The following is a 17,599-nucleotide window of genomic DNA, read 5'->3' as shown; positions in this document are numbered from 1 at the left end:
AATTAATGCCTTTCCCCATCTAAGTCAGAACAGGTTCTTCTTTGGAGAAGTCTTATTAACTTAAGTGTTTCCTTTTACACTAGATTTTCTGGTTGCAATCAAAACAAGAAGTGGAACTTCCAGAAAAAATAATATATTCTAGACAACTGTCTCCATGTCAAAGCACTTTATGAATGAAATAACCCTTATTAACTTTAGAAGACCACAAATATTCAGATATTCAACAGAAGATAAAATAAAGATCAAAACATTAGATGCTTACTAAATCTTATTCTTAAGGAAAAAATACAGTATGCGTATTTTTTATTTTTATATAACAAAATTAATTAAGGAAGCATCAGAGCATTGGTACTGACAGAATATCTAGTACTTTTGTAACCATCAAGGTAATCTAGTGTAATTTTTATTTTCAGATCATCAAGAAAGCCTGGAACGTCATCTTATACAGGTAAAATATATATCAAGACGACACCAAAGTGTAGCTTTCTTTTATAAAGCTAGCAGTAACTTCTCTGACAAATCATGCTTCCAATACACAGTCTTACGTAGATGATTGGGCAGTTCAAAAACCTTCAAAGTCTTATTTTGTTTGCTGTGAGGGAACACCTATATTGGCATGTTCATAAAATGAAATGACTATGCATACAATGATCATTTCACAGATGTTTTGTTGTTGTTGTTGAAAAATATTTGACTTGCTGTTGTAGCTGGTGAACAAAATCTCACTGCAGCTGGCGGTGTAAAGTGCAAGACACACTTGTGGAAAAAAAAATTAATAATCACTAGAGCTCTGTCTCTTATCTTTATTCATGCAAAAATCTCCTTCCCAAGGAGGGGATTAATTTAACGAATTATTATCGTTATGTTTTATTGTTCTTCTATGTAGCACTAGCCTGAGACACACTTTTCACAAGTGTGTGGGCGTTACTTTTATTGAGAAGTCCGTTGCCAGTTAGTGCCTCTTGTGTTGGTTTTTTAGTTGTATTTGTATTTTTTTTTTAAAGTATTTCTTTTGACCCCAATTCTTATTCCCTGCCAATACTGCAGCAGAGCTTTAGAAACGTTTCATGGCACATCGTGTACTTTCCCCGGATTATCTATAAAGGCAATGGTAAAGTTTTGTCACTAGGTGGAGCTTGAAGCTTCAGTCCTCAAGTGCTCCTCGGCTTAATTTCCTGTCATTTTAGCTGGGAGTTCCTCAACCTTTCCAATCCCGTAGCTAGGCAACTTCTAAACCATTTGAGGTAAATTTGGTTGTATAATCTGTTGTATGTTATAAGTCCTATTAGAAGCGGTTTTCTACATATTGAGTCATGTTTGCTGTGACTGAAGTTGGATAATGATCAAAGGGAAAAGAATAAAGACTTTCCACATGTGGGCCTGCAATGTAACTCGTGTAGTAAATTGCTCCATGTTTGGCTCTTCTAATGTTCTACCAGAAAAGCAGACTAATTGCAAAGAAAATACGGCAGTGCTGGTAAGAGATTGCTTTTTTATATTATTGTTGGGCTGTGGTTGTTAATCTCCCGAATCAGTACTCTCATATGCTGGTAGATGATACGATAGCTATGCATCAACACCCAGTGGCACACAGCTGGGGCCTCATCAACTCAAGACAAACAGTCTTTATGTCCTAATATATTTAATGTGCAGTAAAAAAACTATTTCCTTTATGCTGCAAGCTGCGCCAGTTCAGAAAGCTCTTGGAAATATGCAGCCTCACATATGTTAGCGTGACATTTACTCTTCCGGTGCCACATGGAGTGGAGGAGGAGCTGCCTCATGCTAGCGGAGAGCTCTGTTGTGGTAATAACTTGACCTCACTAGGGAATCAGGAAATCTCCCCTCATTATTGCAAGACTCAGTAGGGCACACACATCTCCTTTCCTAGCAGGAAACCTCTTTCCCATGCTCTGTTCACACATGGTATGAGCTTCACTGTGTGAAAAATGTGGCATATTGAATCTTGAACTAAAGCTTGTCCAGAAAGACCTAATCAGAACTCTTAAGTTGTGCTTCCTACAGGTAGGTTGAGTTTTCTGACCTTTTAATATTAATGGAAAGATAAGGGAAACTTTCAAGAAAAACAAACATTTATATTTAGGGTAGTAAATAAAGTGCAGTGGTAAGATTAGGGCTTCAACCCATAATGTCCTGGCTACACACTGTTCCCAGGGAAGACTGGTCCAGGCAGATTCCAGAAGAAGGAAGTCGTTCAATACAAAGGGCGGCAGCCTAGTTGGCACAGAGCAGGAAGGATCCCACAGACAAGGAGATGGTCAGAAAAACTTCTCAGAAGAAAGCAAGAATGTTTAGCTATTTGTTTCAAAAGTGCTACTTTAGCCTAACAAGTAGACAACTATTCAGATAGAGGAAATACTGACAGTAAATAGGTGTAGAGGTAGTAGTGGAAAAGCAGTGCCTGGAATTACACACTGTTTATGTAAGCATTTGGGGGTCATATTTTTGTACAACAAAAGTATTGCAGCAGTCAAGTTTGTAATTAAAAGGTTTTCATCTAATAAAAACTGACCTGAAAGGGAAGCAGCTCAAGTTACCAGGCAACGATTTGCAATGGATCAAGGCAAAACTAGATAGTGCCTATCTCTGGGGAGGAAGCTCTGTTGATCTGGCAACAGATAAATTGATTCTCAGTGCTCTTTTATAATCTTTGACCACTCCCTTTGTCCTGTCAACCATTATTTCAATTAGAGAGTAAGAATCGCTTCTTGCTGTAGCAGAGTTAGTTGTATGTCCTACAGAACCTTTATAAATTTTATCCCATGTGAACTAGAATTTAGCCTCCTATTCTTGAAACATCTAATTGCACATGCATTTTTTAAAATTTTACAGAAGTTACTGTCATTGCAGACTGAAATTTCATCAACTAATTTCTCTAATGTGGTAGTTAAAATGATGTAAATTTTGCCTAACAAATGAGGCCTATCCTGCATGATCTTGTACCTTTGGCGTATGTTGTACTTATATAAAGTATTTCCTTTGACATCAAAGGCCTATGGTTGACAATGCTCTCAAGATTGGCCTTGTGAGTTGACCTTTCATCTTTATGTACTCTCTAATATGATATCAATGATTGCGGTATAAATCTCTAACAACATCAGGGCTGCTTTTAATTATTACAAGGTCTGGTGCAGTGCATATGGAATAATTAAGTAGTAGATGTTCTTCCTTTTTAAGGAATAAATATCTCAGCTTTCAGGAAACATTTTGTTTGTAAAAAGCCAACGGCATCAGTACATTTGAGTGCCTGACATTCTACCATTTTAAAAAAGAACAATTACTTTAGAAGTTAGTTTGGAAGCTATTAAAGTAGCTGATCCACTGTGCAAGCCCAAGAGTAATACATACAGTAAGTTTCAGGCACATAGGATAGACAGGCTAGATAGAGAGAATAGATTTTCCTGAGACCAGTCCTGACTGTAGTTTGAGCAACAGAATTAAAGCAGATTATGAAATGCATGCTTACACATACTGACTTATAAATAAAGTCAAATGTATTTCAAGCATTTCTTTATTTACAAGTCCACGAGTTTTTCCACTTCTGCTTTCAGTATTTTGCCCATCTATCTCCAGAAAGGTCAGACAATCTTAATGTTTGGCTACAGACGGGGATAAGTATATGTGCTTAACATAAACTTAATACCTTTTCTTCCTTTATCACTGTGACATTTGGAAGGTTGTTTCTTGAATCTGTTGTAAGAATCTTAATGTAATTTATTGCTAAGTACATGACTGAATTGCTTGAATATATAGTACATCGATTTGAATCAGGTACAAATGTAGCTGTACTAGAATGCTGGTCACTAAGTTTAGGAAGACAACCCTCAGCACTCCAGAGTTAACTATGAAAACATTTATCATTCAGATAGTAAATGTCAGTTGATGCATTTTATTCATGTTGCAAATGCAGTCACTTATTGAATATGTTGAAGATGTCTTAACAAAGGTATGAAGATATCTCTTTGAAGGGAGCAGAAATTTGTGATAACAGCAGTACAGGTGGTACAGGTCCTGCTGGGAGGCTGGTGGAGGCAGCTGTTCCCTTTAGTCTTGGTCCTTAGATTTTGATTGAGCTGGTTTTGTATAAATTTTGTATGCTGTGAACACACAAACTAAGGTGAGACCTTCCTTTCTTGTGTCTTTTGCAGTTTCTTCTCTATTCTGAGGCTTTCTGTAAACCATCACTTTGAAAGGAGTTGCAAGCCGTTAAGACTCAACAAGGAACCTTAGTAGGTCCAAGCCTTACTACCCAGCCTCATTTCACTGTTCTTTCATTTTTGCTAGTTTTTCCTTTGGAAAGACTGACTACTTTTTCAGTTTAATTAATTGACAAATCTAAATCCAAGCTCCAGTTCTCACATTTTCACTTATTGTTTTAATTCTCCCTCTGTTGCCTTTACAACTCTTCTCATAAAAAATGAGGACAATAACAAAATGCAAAATTACCTTCCCTCTTTTCTTGGCCTAACTTCTCACCATACTTTCTACGTGTTCATCTTTTGTCTCTCTTGTGCAGAAATAGAAGTCTGATACCTGATTGTCTCTTCCAATTTCCCTGCACAGCCCAGTGCATGCATCCTATCTCCTTCTCATCCAACTATTCCCACCTCTCTTATTTCTCACTCTCGTTCAGTGTCTCATATACAATATAGTCATGTGTACGTTTCCCATCCAAGAAACCTGTTTTGTTCCTAGTTGCCTCTCCAACTGCTTGCTGTCCTTCATCCATTATTGCTGAGCTCAACAAATATTCATATTGTATCTAAACAATTGACGGTCTATACTTTTACTTCCAGTTTTGTATTAGATGTTTTCTAGTTTCTTGCCATGGCACTCTGATGGAAGTGCTCCCAGATAAGCCTATACATAGATCTTCCCGGCTAAAACTCAGGATTAGTATTGCAACTTCATTCTCTCTGACTTCACAGCCATTTTGATAGTATCACCCATGTCCCTCTTGAAATCCTGTCCTCTCTTTGCTTCTTTGAGACAGGTATAATGAGAGTTCCTTTCAATTGCATGCTCTCAAGGTATTCTTCACGTACCCTCACCATCAGTCTTTTCAGAATTCAATTTCTCTTCTCACTTTGCACCTTAACTAATGGCAGTGTAACACGTAAGCACAAATTCAGTTACTTTGCTTCACTGGTGCTTCATTACTGATTATCTGCCCTTTGTTTACTACAAATTTATTTCTCATCCAGACTAAAATTTCACCCTGATGTATCCACAGAGGTTCAGTTCAAGCTGAACATGATCAAACCAGAACTTATTCCTTCCCCACAGCCTTCCTCACTACTTCGTCATTCATCCTGAGCAATAACACATCCTGCCTGTTCAAGCTGTTAACCTGACCAATTCTTTCAATTCTGACCTCTCTAAGTTTTCATATTAGTTCAGAGCTCAGGTTTTGTTTATTCTTTCTGCATAATTAACATATCACAGAATCACAGAATCACAGAATCACAGAATCACAGAATCATCAGAGTTGGAAGGGACCTCTAGAGATCATCTAGTCCAACTCTCCTGCTAAAGCAGGATTGCCTAGAGCACATTACTCAGGACTGCATCCAGGCGGGTCTTGAAAATCTCCAGGGAAGGGGACTCCACAACCTCCCTGGGCAGCCTGTTCCAGTGCTCTGTCACCCGAACCGTAAAGAACTGTTTCCGTGTATTTGAACGGAACTTCCTGTGTTCTAACTTGTGCCCATTGCCCCTCGTCCTGTCACTTGGAACCAATGAAAAGAGCCTGGCTCCATCCTTCTTCAACCCACCCTTTAGATACTTGTATGCCATAATCAGGTCTCCCCTCAGCCTTCTCTTCTCCAGGCTAAAGAGTCCCAGCTCTCTCAGCCTTTCCTCATAAGGGAGGTGCTCCAAGCCCTTAATCATCTTAGTTGCCCTTCGCTGGACTCGCTCCAGCAGTTCCCTGTCCCTCTTGAACTGGGGAGCCCAAAACTGGACACAGTATTCCAGTTGTGGCCTCACCAGTGCCGAGTAGAGGGGGAGAATGACCTCCCTCGACCTACTGGCCACACTCTTCCCTATGCAGCCCAGGATTCCATTGGCCTTTTTGGCGACAAGGGCACATTGCTGGGCCATGGATAATTTACTGTCTACCACAACCCCCAGATCCTTCTCCTCCAAGCTATCTCCCAGCAGGTAAGCCCCTAACCTGTACTGGTGCCTAGCATTCTTCCTCCCCAGGTGCAGGACCTTGCACTTGGTTTTGTTGAACCTCATTAGGTTCTTCTCTGCCCAGCTCTCCAGCCTGTCCAGGTCACGCTGGATGGCAGCACAGCCCTCTGGGGTGTCAGCCACCCCACCCAGTTTGGTATCATCAGCAAACTTGCTGAGGATACACTCTGTCCCCTCATCCAGGTCATTAATGAATATATTAAACAAAATAGGACCAAGTATTGACCCCTGGGGGACACCACTGGTTACAGGCCTCCAACTAGACTCTGTGCCGCTGATCACAACCCTCTGAGTCCTGTCCCGCAGCCAACTCTCAATCCACCTCACTGTCACCTCATCTAGCCCATACTTCCTCAGCTTCCTAATGAGGATGTCATGGGAGACAGTGTCAAAAGCCTTGCTAAAGTCAAGGTAGATGACATCCACGACTTTCCCCTCATCCAGCCAACCAGTTATAACATCATAGAAAGCTATCAGATTGGTCAAGCACGATTTACCCTTGGTAAATCCATGTTGACCACTTCCAATAACTTCCTGTTCCTCAACGTGATTGGAGATGACATCCAGAATGAGTCGCTCCAATACCTTCCCAGGGACAGAGGTGAGACTAACCGGTCTGTGGTTCCCTGGGTCCTCCTTCTTGCCTTTTTTGAAGATTGGAGTGATGTCGGCCTTCCTCCAGTCCTCAGGCACCTCTCCTGTTCATAGAGCATTCACACAGCAAACTCTTCCATCACGTATTCATTTTTTGCTTTCACCTATCTCTCATGCTTTTCCCTATGCAGGTTTTTACAGCTGAGCACCTACACAGAACGTTTCTGCAAAATCATTTCCCTAGTTGAGTGCTTGACTATGTCTAAGCATGCAGTTTTCAAGATTTTCATAAGCTCTGCCTCACAACCTTGAGGATATGGGATCCTGCCTTTACCTGGTCCGCATTAGCTTCCGTTTGTCTCAGAACCATTTTTAACACACTTAACGTATTTGTGTTTTATCTCATGCTGTTTCTCATGCTTGAGAGGAAGTCCCCATGATCATCCAAATATGGTCATACATGCTAATACGTTATCCTCTTTCAAAACTAGAAAAGGTGATATGTGGTTCAGTGGCTGAAACTACCATCTGTCTTTCTGAAGAATATTGTCTCATCATTTCACTTATACTTCTGTTATCTCGCATTTAATCTTTACATTGTAAGATGGGGAAAGGTATTGTTTTGGGTTTGTGTTTGAACGGCATCAAGTATAACTGGGACATGGTCTTAGACTAGGACTCTTACACATGACAGCAATATAAATAAATAGTATTGGGAATGTATTTTTATGCCAGAAAGTGGTCTCTCGAGCCTAATTCCGTCTTCTTGTAGGGCACTATGTGCCATAAATACAAATGTGAAAACTGGAGAGTTTTCAAAAAGTGGCTTAGGAAATAGATTTTGTCCTGAGAAATCAAAAGGAGAAGCATCGATTTTGTTTTGTCGTTATATCTATGTTCTGCATATTTGAAATTGCAAGGCTGCAGAGGAAGTTTAGCTTCCTTTGTATTTCCTGTCATGCTGATATCTCAAAGTGCATGGAGTAGCAGACCTGACCAAGCAAAATATAGTGGGAAGAGCCCTTTTCTGGTGATAAACGTTGCAAGCTTTCTACTTTCCTGGAGAATAACTAATATCTAGATTGATTTATTGTTTTCTGAGCTTTTTTTTTATATACCATGCGTGTTCTAATCAGTATTCATGCTGCTATGATTTTTAAATCACAGTGTTAAAAGTTAATTTAATAGATCAAATTTTCCATTTATATTTGTGTTAGTTACACAGATCTGATTCTAAAACAAATGAAAACTGACTAGTTTGTATAGATGACTGTCCTATAATCTATAGAATCAATCATTTTGAATATAGCATATCACATACTCTCAATGAGCTACATATAGATCGCCAACTATTCATAAAAATGCATGCAGAGCAAAATTTCGAGTGATGAGCACTATTTAAAGTTGAGGCTTATCTACGGATTAAGAAAATCGGAGATTGAATGTATGCATATCTCTGTGTTTCTACGGTTTATATAAATTCTTGCTAATGAGGTTGCATTTCTAAGAAATAAGAATAATCTCAGCACTTTTTTCCAGGTGGATTTAAGCATGCCATCTTATGTTATGACGTGTTCTTCTATTTTAAGGATTGTAAATACAGAAAATCCATTATAATTTTTATTTATTTATCTGTCATTATGAGGCTGTCTAAAGCCTAAAGTAATTTATTTTTTTCCGGAAAAGGGCAAAAATACAAAAGGCTCATATCATTCTCTTGGCCTGTTTCTGTGTCAGAGCTGCCCAAAATACATACTGCATTTGCCATCAACTATGCTGTTAACATGTAATAGTAGGAAAACTTTGTACTTGTTAGTCATGTCTTGCACCAACAGGATGTGCTTTGGCAAAGGCATTTCTTACAGATAACATGGAACCGGCAAGCATCTTGACAGAGAGGCATGGGATGTAGTCAGTTGCTTTTGAATTGCTCCTCCATCTCCTGTATGCACTGTCTTGCCTAGAACTTAGTGCAGGAGTGAGTGGAAGACTATTGTATCTTCCTTTTTTCTATGACTCAGAAGACCAGCTCATGTTTAGCTGTCATGTTTTCTTCATATTCCCTGGTTTCTTATAAAATATTTTCAAATGGTAGATTTTTAAAATTTATAAACAAATGAAATCATGCCCAGAAATTACCAAGCTCCACACTTTTAGGCATAGCAACCTTTAATGAATTGTGGGTAGACGACTTGGCAGAAAATAATAGCTGGTTAGGGTGTTTCAGGAAGAGAACCAGTATTCTAAGTTATTGCTAAATCAGAAAAGGTGTAAGCAGAATTTAGTAGAAAGGACAAATACCTTAAACATAAAGGACACATCTATTAATAATTTTAATGTCTTTATTACATTGACAGGAGAAGTCGGTGTCATCATTTTTCCTATATGAGAAGACACTTCAGTTAAAAACTTTAGGGGATACTTTACAAATCTGCAACAATGAATATAAAGATTCTGTGGTATATTTCAAAAAAGATTTTCAGTAATCTAGATGTGTTATAACAAAAGAATGGATGAACAATTGTGCATCTTCCTGCATATAGAAATCTTTTCATGTTTCAAAAATGATGAAGTACCACTTGGCATTCAGGTTTATGAGATTCTTCAAAGGCTGAGTGAAGTTAATTTTTTCTTTTCTGTCAATTAAACACAAAATGCTTACTCGTTAAGAGAAAGAGGAGAGCTGGGGAAGGACTTTTTACAAGAGCAGGTAGTGATAGGATGAGGGGGAATGGCTTCAAACTGGAAGAAGGTAGATTTAGATTAGATATTAGGAAGAACTTTTTTACTTTGAGGGTGGTGAGGCACTGGAACAGGTTGCCCAGAGAAGCTGTGGAAGCTCCATCCCTGGAGGTGTTCAAGACCAGGCTGGATGGGGCTTTGAGCAACCTGGTCTACTGGAAGGTGTCCCTGCATGTGGCAGGGGTTTGGAACTAGATGATCTTCAAGGTCGCTTCCAACCTAAACCATTCTATGATTACTGAGTATAAGGAATTTTTCCAGGGTGGTCTCAAGTGCTTACCAAAACTTTAAGGTTTCTCAGTGTTACTAATTCTTAAATGTTTTGTCCCAAGTCAGATAATTTCTAGACACCAACATATAATGTCTATCAGAAATTCTTTCTGTTCTCCTATTCAGCCAGTTTTCACTACCATTGACTAAAAGCACGAGAAAATCACATGATGTGCCCTAGTGTACACGTGAGTTATTAACTTGGTTCACATTTCAACCAGGGAAGCTTCTGCCTGCTAGTCTTTTGTTTTTACCAGGAGATCATATAGCATATGATGTGTGTACAGTCTATTTATCAAGGAGCTCTCACACTACAGGAATCCTCTCATCTGAGGAGCACTTATAAAAATTAAACAGAGACTCTTTAACATAAATGCCATCTGAAAAATCATCTACATTTTTGTAGAGCAAAATAATTCAAGTTGGTTGGGTACCTTATGATGCCCTCACCATCATTTACAAATATCCTAATAAGTTTGGAAAGAGATTAAAAAGGGAAAAACTGGTAAATGATAAAAATTAGATTAAGTAAATCAAAATAAATCTTGTGATGAAGAGATAACATTTTTTAAAGTAAATGCGGTCAGAGCTACACTTAAAATATGTTCAAAGTGTATTCATTTAACTGAGTTTGGTTTTGCAGGTGTATCAATTTATTGTAGAAATATGACAATGATGGGAAATGTATACCATTTTCACCATACAGTGATATTAGACCTGTCTATGAATGTATTTTTTAATACACGGGTCTTGTAATACTTCCGTGTTATTTGCCCCAAATATAGCAATGGACTAGTCCCTTTTTTCAATATTACAAGTAACTCCAATAAAAGCATATACATAATAACATAATATTTAAAGTATGACTGGCAAACTTACCTTTATGGCTTCACTGACTCTATAACCAGTACAGCTGTTACAGGTGGAGGGGAGGAATTAGGATGTAGATCATTAGGATGTGTGTTCCCTTGACACTAAGTAATAAAAATGGCTCCTTGTTCAGGAGTGTTGACAGGCACTAAAGATCTCAAATGAAAATTTGTCTTTTCTTAAGCCAAATTAAAAGCTTGTTTTAAGGGGGGTGGGTGGAGGGTGGAAAGACTATTGTAGATTTTTGGTGGATTGTGATCCCCTACAAATGTCTCTATATCTGAAGTAGATGACAAAACATAAAATAAATCAGTACTTTACAGTTCTAGATCAGGTCTGACCTGATCTTCCAGCTCTGGAGCCCCCAACATAAGAAAGACACGGACCTGTTGGAGCGGGTCCGGAGGAGGGTCATGAAGATGATCAGAGGGCTGGAGCACCTCTCCTGTGAAGACAGGCTGATAGAGTTAGGGTGGTTCAGCCTGGAGAAGAGAAGGCTCTGGGGAGACCTTAGAGCAGCTTTCCAGTACTTAAAGGGGGCGTACAGGAATGATGGGGAAGGACTCTTTATCAGAGAATATAGCGGTAGGATGAGGGGTAATAGTTTTATATTGAAAGAGGGTATATTTACATTAGATATTAGGAATAAATTCTTTACTTTGAGGGTGGTGAGACACTGGAACAGGCAGCCCAGGGAAGCTGTGGATGCCCCATCCCTGGAAGTGTTCAAAGCCAGGTTGGATGGGGCTTTGAGTAACCTGGTCTAGCGGGAGGTGTCCCTGCGCAGGGCAGGGAGGTTGGAACTAGATGGTCTTTAGAGTCCCTTCCAACTCTAACCATTCTATGATTGTATGATCTGACCAGATCTGACAGCAACCCATTGCTGTTAAGACTCATGTTATGTAACCTATAATTGCAGATAGCGATGAGGAAGGTGAGTAGTAGTGCGTCATTAATGGTGGATGGTATGGATTTTCTTTGACATCCATATAATATATCAGGGCTTACGTTTGTTTTCAATGGTATAAAATTTTGAAGCTGCCATTAGATCATCAAGTCTGAGCCCTTATCATCAAGACATGATAAGGCTTCATTTTTATGCATGTATTTTCACCCTAATATGTATATATTTTTTTTTTTTAAAAAGAGATCTATAAGAAGTTTCTAGCTTAATAGTCCACTATTTTTTTATCTAGTAATTATTTAGCTTTGTTCATCTGACTAACTGTTTATGGTTAATATTGTCTGTCAACGTGTTTTTTACATGTCACAGTCACCTCTTCTCTCCGACTTCTTTCTGATAAGCTAAAAAGATTGATAGATTTACTGTATTATTTTCTGTCATGTTTCTTACCCCTCAGCTAATTTTTCATGGATTTTTCTCTGTAACCTTTCCAATCTGAAAAGATATATTCCACACTATACTATGCATGGGCAAATAGAGCAATCAGATGTGACCCAAAAAGGCTCACCTATGAGCAAGTAAGAATTAGATGTAGACCATAACAAAGATGGATTATGACATTAATATACATGTTTCTGATTTCAGAAGTCTCAGCACTAAAGGACTTTTTTTTCATTTAAATAGATCTTTTGGAAGAAAAATGCTGCAGTTGGCCCTCCTGTAATTCAAAACTTTGAGAAAAATGGCATTAAGGTAGCCATTGTAGATACAGAAAAATGAACCAAGATCTAACAGTGAAGCCTAAAGCTTAGTGCAGTAGTTGTATAAATCCCTAGATAGCACAACTTGGTATTGCAGTATTTGCACTGCAAATACTAGTCCAAAAGGGAATGTTAACTTGGAGTGGAACACAGGTACCCTTCTGCCCATGGTAAGGGTGTAGGGGGTTTCTGCGGTCCAGGTTTCTAAGAAAACTATGTAAATCCCAAAAATTTTAAAACTGACAAAACTGAATCAATAGTGCTATAATATGATGCAAAGAAACAATGTGAGAGAGATGTTGTTTTTTTCTGTTTGGTTTATCTTACATAACTATATTCTGTTGAAAATTCATCATCTCTTCACTTACTTGATCACTGGTGGTTTAATATCTTCTGGTATTGGGATTTTGTAAATATCCACCTTTACTGTGGAATTTGGTAGTGTGTCACCAGTAACTGGTGGCTTTGCATGCTGCTTTCATCTAAAATGAAGAGTTTATCCAGGATTGCTGACTTTCACTGGAGCCATCCATGTTTTACATGTGTAAAAATTGCTTTTGATGGATAATCTGAAATAGTTCTGTGCTGTTGGTAACATTTGAGAAGAGAAACATTTTACTGGCATCTAAAAAATATTACTTACGGTATGTTCAGTGTTAGTGAAAGCAAGGACAAATTGACAAAAAAGAGTATCTCAGAGTCTATCAGGGTATCAAGGTCTTATTGGTACAAAGAGGGATTTGCAGTTTTGATATGTGTGACTGCATAAACTGGACCCTCTAAGCAAAAGAGGAGAAACAGATGGTGCATTCTGAAATGTAAAACTGCTACCACATTGTGAGAATATTGGGAGCAAACACATGAGAAATATTTTATTCAACTAAACAATGTTATACATTAAGATATCAAAATCATATAAATAGATTAAGTAACACACTCAAGTTAAGGTAAGTCTAAGAGAGGTAGAAAGATCGCCAAAAGATCCTACATTTTCATGTTTGGCTTGAACAAGAAAATTCACTGCATCTTTGAGAGTATAGATGCTTATTTTGTTTTATTTTATTTTGAATGACAAAGATCATGAGGCTAGAAAAATACACAGAATATTTGTGGCCCTTCTTTTAGAAAACATGTCTGTGGTAATGTAGATGCTGAAAAAAAGCTGAAGAAAAAGATCAAAGACATTGGAGACAGTATCATTAGCTAGATTGCCTATATAGCAGAGTAAAGAATAAATGCCAAGTAATGATAAGGACTACTAGTATAACAAGGCACAAATACAGGCCTATTATGATTATAGCCAACTGTCACTGTAATAAATGTGTTCTAGCTAGTTTTTGAGTAAAAGTAAGCCTTATCGACCAAGTTGATTGTTATCAGATGGTCTTCAAGATAGTGCTTTTAGCGGCGTGTATTAGGTTTGATGAAAGATTGCCTGTGGCTCCATTGCAAATGTGTTTTAATGCCACTCTGCAAATGATCCAGTGGTTTACACAAGCTGTCTGCCAAAATACAACTCTTCGACCTTATACATTCTGAATATTCGGATATTCATAGAATATACAAAGAAGAGATTCAGACTGGCAACATGCATTGTGCCACTGTCATTTTGTTACTAATCTTGATTTAAGCAAATTGTTTGACATACGGGTAGAGAATTATCTGGATATCAGAGGTGAAAAAAAAAATAATATGGATTTTTGCAGATAAATACAGTCCAGAATATTTCTAACATTACAGTCCAGAATATATTTCTAACATCACACTAACCAACAGAGAACGATTATATTTCATTTGATAATGCAGCCCCTATGAAAATCTGTGATCATCACCATTTGCTCTTACAATCAGGTATTAATGCAATGTTTCCATATGTTGGTATTTTGATAATCCATGCGAGTTATGCTTACTGTGACCAATTTAACACAAAAAAGATAATAGCATAATACCATGTTTTCCAAAAGCATGAAAATGTAAAAGTTCTTATTTTTTTGCCACAGGTAGCTTTAGAATAAATACAGGTTAGTCTATACAAATATTTTTGCTTCTGTAAATGCAACACGGTGGATTTCCTGGTGTCATCAGGCGTCTAGCATTCAATCAGAAGCTCAAGATCTTAGGCTGACTGTAACTATCTTAATGAATTCTGAGAGATTAGTGATTGCTTAGGCAGCTCTGGTTCAAGACACTGCAAGTAAGTTTATAACATAACAGAACTTTTATATCATATATTCTATCTATCTGTGAACTGAAATACAGGGGTTCTGTTGAAGAACTGACTAATGTTTTCTGTGCTGCCTCATAGGCTATCACTGTCTTTTTACTCTGACACAAAGTTTTAGTGTAAGTTACAGTGATTCACATAGTCTTTCTGCATCCTGAATTCCCTGTGTGTAAAATGGTGATGATACTTCATTTCACCCACACATTACTTAAACTCCAGACTGTTCAAGCCAGGACAGTATTATCACAGATTTCAACAAAATTGCACCACTCTCTTTCTAGTACAACTAATAGATCATTCTTTTAACTGGATTAATTAAATGAATGAATGAATGAATGAATGAATGAAAGAGGAATGCATCCCATCTAATTTTAGCAATCTAAATTTAGGCATTGAGTCTAAGCTAGTCATTTGCACTTCTGCAGTAAATGAAGAGAGGTAGAGACTCCCAAAGGGTGATTCATCCCATCTGAAGACAAGTGTCTAGCATAGATGGAATAAGTCGCCATCTCTCTTTCCCTGCCCCTACTGTGAGCAGAGACAGCTGGTCGACTACACACGTACCTCTTCACAGCTGAATGCAGTTGAAATGACTTGCACTTTTGAGTATACTTTTTAAAAATACTGTCACTAATCTTTCTCAGATTCATTCGTGGTAGATATAAACCCAAAGAAGACATTCACCAGCTTAAGGTTTGAGACAACACATGGTTAACATATAAGTGTTTCACTTGACAGGAGAAATGTGTACTGCTTTGTTGAATAGGATAGAATTATTTGAGGGAAAAAGTTCAGCGTGATGGATAACTGAGTTGAAGCCTACCTTGTCTTCACTTTTGGTTTGAGAAACGGAAGCCAAGTACATTTTAAACTTCTATTTCTTTGCAGATCTATTTAAAACACACACTAGTTGTAAAAGATGAAATTGCTAGCATCATTGAAAATGTTCACCTACTGTATATTACTGTTTTAGTAAATAAATCAAGGTTAAAAAATTAGCTGATGCATCCACCTGAGGTACAAAATTTGGTGGTGCATTTTGAAGATGTCTGCTTGCAGGATTTCTTAGTTAAAATAACTTTAGCTGAGTGGTTGCTCAGTGGTAATTTTGACATTATCAACAATGATCACCTATCATGCTAAAAGTGTTTTTGCATTATAAGAAATAAAGAACTAAAATATTTTCATTGTTTAACTGTATCAAAAGCTATAAATACATAACACTATTATCCCATTATAAAAGCATATTCAATACACTAGAGGACAGATTACTGCAATTATTGTGCTGAGCGTATGAACATTTGTGTTTTCATCACCGATACGTTGGTTAGTACAGTTTTAAGATCATACTTTTCTGTACATTTCAGTCCATTACTAATGCATAGAAATGTATTGCTTTTAAAGGAATGCACACAGTTGCATTTCTAAGCTTCAGGTTTACTTTGGGTACTGAAAACGTAGTCACCTACCACATCAGGGAAATTCATTTTTGCTTGAGTTTTGCAGCCATATCTTGTCTATATCACTGCAGAGATTGTCTCTAAATTCCTGCTTGAGCTTTTGCAAAAGTGTATGGTAAAATAGACAGTCTTTACTTAGTGATAATTATGTGGAATCAGTTTCACATCTTCTGATAATAGCTGCTAATAGTATACTTTGAATCTGTCGTCAGACCTCTGCAGACCTGCTGAAGTCATGTCGATGCCTGCCATTTCTAAAAGAGATGTGGTAAGAGCTCCTATTGCCCAAAATCTAAAGTAATCTAAAGGGACTCTGCTCCCTTTGCATAAACACTTCTTTTGCTAACAAAAAAAAGTTAGAGTTCAAAACTTGAAGAAAACAAAGCAACAACAAGAAAAAAACCCTAACAAAAAACACCAAACCAAACAAAAAGCCATGCAGTCCAGTCAATGCTCTCTGACTCCCAAGGCATCGTACTGGTTTCTGTGTGCATCTTGTCCAACTCTTTCTCATAGGCTGGGCAAGACCTTTCATTGTCAAACCCAAGGCAGCACACAAGGACGTCTCTGTCTTTACCACTAAGTGTGACTGACTTTTCATTTCAAACATGGGAATATGTGTAACGGTAGATAGGAAAAGCTCAGGTTCTTACAGCCCTCAGAGCTGTCTTCCTTTGGCTTGAAGCATGTTTCCTAGAAGATTGCTTCCTGTGTACAGAACTGTCATGTATTCTTTGTTTATAAACTTTTTCCATTCTTTAAATAATTATTTGGTGAGGCTTCTCTCCACTGTTGGGTTTTTTGATCTGCTGCTGCATTCCTGAAGCATATCTGATGTTAGGTTTTATATCTCTTTTTCCACTAAATATCAAACACAGCCTAAGTCCCGTGGATTTCTGTACCTTTACGTAGTACTAAATGCTAAACAAATGCTTCATATTCTCCAGATGTGTCATGAACACTGTTCCCTCTCTGAACCAGCCTCATTCCATCAAGAATACAGATAGCACGGGGAGAGTTTCAGTGGAGCTGTTCTACTCTTTCTCTACTTAAGCTTCCTTGGTTACTTTTCGTAGTGATCCATACATTTATAGCATCAGGTAGAGGATTGGTAGTGCATACCAGTAATTCTTGAATGTCCAAGCCTGAGCTTTGAACAGCAATTATCATGTTTTAAAGTAAATTCCCGTCTGCTCTGAATATACTCTTTCCTTTCCTCACGTGAGATTGTTTGGCCATCTGTTGCTTTTAATTTGGCTTTTTTCAACTCTGTCTTTAATGCTGTGAGAACATATTTATGGAAAGCTTATCCATTAACACGTTTTTCAGTATATACTTCAGTACGTGTTTCAGTATGATTCCCTGTGACACCAGCAACACTGAATGCTCCTCCAAATTCAGATTTAAGCTCACAGTGAATACTTTGTGTTCAGAAATTTTATCTATTGAGTTTTATGTGGTACCTTACATGCAGCTTGTCTTTCTATGCGCTAAATCAATACTGTCACTTACAGATTAACAAAAATGGTTTTTTTGGTTCACACAAACAGTTCAT

Source organism: Vanellus vanellus (assembly GCF_965231255.1).
Source record: "Vanellus vanellus genome assembly, chromosome: 6".
In the NCBI taxonomy this organism is placed as follows: domain Eukaryota; kingdom Metazoa; phylum Chordata; class Aves; order Charadriiformes; family Charadriidae; genus Vanellus; species Vanellus vanellus.
This window is presented reverse-complemented; position numbering follows the sequence as displayed.